This window comes from Jatropha curcas, chromosome 6 (assembly GCF_041381405.1).
Source record: "Jatropha curcas cultivar XTBG-Jc1 chromosome 6, XTBG_Jcur_1.0, whole genome shotgun sequence".
In the NCBI taxonomy this organism is placed as follows: domain Eukaryota; kingdom Viridiplantae; phylum Streptophyta; class Magnoliopsida; order Malpighiales; family Euphorbiaceae; genus Jatropha; species Jatropha curcas.
Genome location: NC_143156.1, coordinates 28235322 through 28239020, shown reverse-complemented (window position 1 = coordinate 28239020; position 3699 = coordinate 28235322). Strand labels below are relative to the sequence as shown.

General features: G+C 34.4%; 1 pseudogene; it reads left to right on the top strand.

The window, feature by feature from the left end:
- The first annotated feature begins 331 nt into the window (after positions 1-331).
- LOC149495867 (receptor-like protein 9DC3) lies at positions 332-3118 on the top strand (annotated as a pseudogene).
- Positions 3119-3699: the final 581 nt, after the last annotated feature.

Genomic DNA, 3699 nt, shown 5'->3' with positions numbered 1-3699 from the left:
AATGCAGAAACAGAAACCAACGTAATTTCTAAAAGATAAAATTTACAATCCACTTTTGTTAAAAATAATTAGAGAAAATTATTCTAACTATTAAAAAAAATTATGAAACAAAGTATAGTGTAATTTATAATAACAATAAAAATAGAATAGAATTACAGTGGCTCTTGCACTAAGTGGTAGAAATTAAAGAACGAATGTTTAAAATAACTAGAAAAAAGAAAAAGGAGAGAGAACATTATCATGATTCAAACAAATAGGGAATCATGTGGTCTATAAATAGGGAGTGATATATGCTGAAATTGATCATAATTAAATTTGGCAAACACAAAACATGGGTTTTGGTTGCTTACTGTGGCATTTTCAATTTCTCTGCCTCCTATTTCACTTCCATTTTCAATCTCTTTCTTCAAATATTACAAATTCCCATTTCTCAAATGTAGTTTGCCAGCTTGATCAAAGTAATGCCTTGCTCCAATTCAAAAACTCCTTCTCCATTAGGAGTTATGATCCTTCTATTAATTCTTATCCCAAGACATATTCATGGAAAGAGGGCACGGATTGTTGCTTCTTTTGGGATGGTGTCAGCTGTGACTTTAATACTGGCTATGTGATTGGGCTTAACCTTTCTTACAGTATGCTTTATGGTAACTTCCATTCTAATAATTCTCTTTTCGCACTTCATCATCTTCAAAAACTAGATCTCTCTTCCAATAATTTCAGAGGCTCCATAATTCCATCTCAATTTGGCCATTTGTTGAGCTTGACACACCTTAATCTAAATGATTCAAACTTTGATGGCCAAATTCCATTAGAAATCGGTCAGCTATCCAATTTGGTTTCTCTTGATCTTTCCTGGAACTTTGGTTTGACATTAGAAACAACTGGTAGTTTAGACAAGTTTATTCGAAATTTAACCAAGTTACAAGAATTGGACCTGAGCTTTGCAGACCTGTCTTTCGTTTCTCCTAATTCCTTTATCAATTTATCTACTTCTTTGTCATCCCTCAAACTCTTATATTGTAGGTTGAGAGGGAAATTTTCAGACAGTATAATTCAGCTTCCACATCTCGAAGTCTTAGACTTAGAGTACAATGTAGGCCTCAATGGCTCTTTTCCAACGTCAAATTGGAGTATCTCACTCAGCCACTTGTCACTTTCTCGGACTAAAATTCTGATTTATTTAGAAAATGAATTCTTCAAGAATCTGAAGTTGTTGCAAGTACTGGAACTCAATAGTTGCAATTTTATAGGGTCTAATCTTGAATTGTTTGGTAATTTATCCAAACTCATTGTATTGGAACTTGAAGATAATAATTTCGCTGGTCAAATTCCATCCTCAATTGGAAAACTTGACAAACTCTCTCTCTTGGACCTTTCATACAATAATTTTAGTGGCCCAATTCCTCCCTCATTTGCAAACCTTAGCCAGCTCTCCTATTTACTTATGGAAAGCAACAATATCAATGGTCCAATTCCATCTTTCATTGGAAACTGTAACCAACTCCAATATTTGGACCTTTCATACAATAATTTTAGTGGCCCAATTCCTCCCTCATTTGGAAACCTTAGCTAGCTCTTCTATTTATTTATGGAAAGTAACAATATCAATGGTCCAATTCCATCTTTCATTGGAAACTGTAACCAACTCCAATTTTTGTACCTTTCATACAATAATTTTAGTGGTCCAATTCCTCCAGATATTTGCAGGCTCTCCAGCCTTGTGTACTTGAGTTGGTCTAATAACTTGCTCACTGGTCAAGTATGTCAATTCAAATATAATAATACGTTAAAATATGTTGATCTGAGCCATAACAAGTTGTCTGGCACAGTTCCAAGCTCAATTTTCAATCAGTTGGGCTTGACGATTCTCATTCTTTCATCAAATGAGAAATTGACAGGAGAAATTCCTTCTGCAGTTTGTGAGTTAAAATCACTCCAAATCCTCGACCTGTCGAGTAACAATTTCAGTGGTCCCATTCCACAATGTTTGGGAAACTTCAGCAGTAGCCTTTTAGTATTACATCTGGGTATGAACAACTTTAGTGGAGTTCTCCCTCAAGTATTTTCAGAAGGCAGTAACGTGAGATATTTGAATTTCAATGGCAACCAATTGCAAGGGAAAATTCCAACGTCTATTTCCAATTGTAAAGATTTGGAAATTTTAGATATGGGCAACAATGAGATAGAGGACACATTCCCTTCTTTTCTACAAACTCTTCAAAAGTTGCAGATTCTATAGCTACGATCCAATAGACTCCATGGTTTGGTGAAAAGCCACTCCATTGCCAACTATCCGTTTCCCAAGCTACGGATTTTGGACCTCTCCAACAACAATTTCAGTGGACCTTTGCCTTTATATTATTTCAATAATTTCGATGCAATGATCAATGTTGATCAGAATATGACATACATGGGAGAACCAAAAGACTCCTATTATGATTTTTCTGTGAGCTTGACATTGAAAGGATTGGAAATTGAGTTGGTGAAAATCCAAACTCTTTTAACATCCATTAATTTGTCAGGTAATAACTTCACAGGAAAAATTCCCAAGTCAATTGGAAAGCTTAAAGCACTTAAGCAGCTCAACATGTCTCATAATCATCTCACAGGCAATATTGAACCATCAATAGGAAATTTGACCAATCTGGAAACTTTAGACCTCTCTTCAAATAATCTTACTGGAAGGATTCCGATCCAATTGGCAACTTTGACATCCCTCAAAGTATTTCGTGTTTCGCATAATCAACTTGAAGGACCCATACCTACGGGCCCTCAGTTCGACACATTTGATAATAGCTCGTATGAAGGAAACACAAGACTGTGTGGATTTGCACTGCAAAAGGCTTGTAATTCTGGTGAAAGGCAACAAATAACGACTCCATCAGGCGAAGGAGATTCAAACTCTGATGAAAATGGATTTGGATGGAAATCTGTTTTCACGGGATATGCATTTGGAGCAGTGTTTGGTCTCGCAAAGGGATACCTTGTGTTCAGAACAAGAAAACCTGCTTGGTTGGTGAAGCTGATTGAAGGTGAAGGACATCCAAGGCTGAAAAGAAGTATCAACAACACCTGCATATCTTATCAAAGAAGAAGAAGAAGAAGAAGAAGAAATTAGTGAATGGAATTGCTTTCTGAAGGTAAGTTTTAATATCTGTCTTCATATCTAATTAACAAGATTTTTATTTCATGATGAACTTTGGACTTTGTTAGGTAAATGAAATGATGAATAAGCAGATGGTACATTTGCATGCCATGTGGAAAGAAGAGATCTCTTCTATTGCACCAGAATCAAATGCGCTACTTGGAACATCTACAACAAAGCTCTTTTCAATTTTTTAAGCTATAATTTCCTTTTTTTTTTTATGTTGTTTTTCTCTTCTTTTTTCTGTGTGTGTCTATATATGTAAAATAATTTTAAAGTCAGACTTGATTTGTCACTTGAAATAAAATTCAAATTAACTAATTGATACCTACGTATGTTTAGCTTGATATAATTGTAAATTTGTAACAAAAGTCAAAAACTCACATTTTTCTCTTTTTTTTTTTTATTTTTTGAAATTCTAACAAGACAAATGTTGACTCATTAACTTAACTAGTTGCTTCTATGATGCTACTAATTATGCTATTCAAAGAAATTGCAATGCACGAAATTAAATTGTTCCATTTATAGCAAAGACACAATTTAAGAATTAGATT